The sequence below is a fragment of the Theobroma umbraticum genome, unplaced genomic scaffold (genome assembly GCF_002168275.2).
Source record: "Theobroma umbraticum cultivar Fairchild unplaced genomic scaffold, ASM216827v3 scaffold_51.0, whole genome shotgun sequence".
NCBI classification, from domain to species: Eukaryota; Viridiplantae; Streptophyta; class Magnoliopsida; order Malvales; family Malvaceae; genus Theobroma; species Theobroma umbraticum.
This window is the reverse complement of record NW_018397260.1, coordinates 3,413,202-3,413,454: the sequence shown is the minus strand read 5'-3', so window position 1 is coordinate 3,413,454 and position 253 is coordinate 3,413,202. Positions and strand designations below refer to the sequence as shown.

General features: G+C 36.4%; 1 pseudogene; it reads right to left on the bottom strand.

Annotated features, from left to right (window-relative positions):
• Nucleotides 1-253, bottom strand: part of LOC149527177 (2-oxoglutarate-dependent dioxygenase 19-like) — a 4,178-nt pseudogene that overhangs the window by 2,192 nt on the left and 1,733 nt on the right.

Sequence of the window (253 nt, the reverse complement as noted above, 5' to 3'; positions counted from 1 at the left end):
AGACTTGAGACACCAAGTCATCTTGTATAGAGAATGACATACTTTGATTTCACTCCTATGGGTTTGGAAGCAACCAAATGCCTAAACAAGGTATTTTTTAGTATGCCATGAAGCATGCGAAAGTGAATGAGTGGTCAAGAGAGGATTCATCACCTCAAGTGATATAAGGAGATGCATCTCACTTGTTCTCAATTCTTGATTAACTTGTATAAAGTCTTTGTCCAAAGCGTGATAAATTTGAGGAAAATTAGTT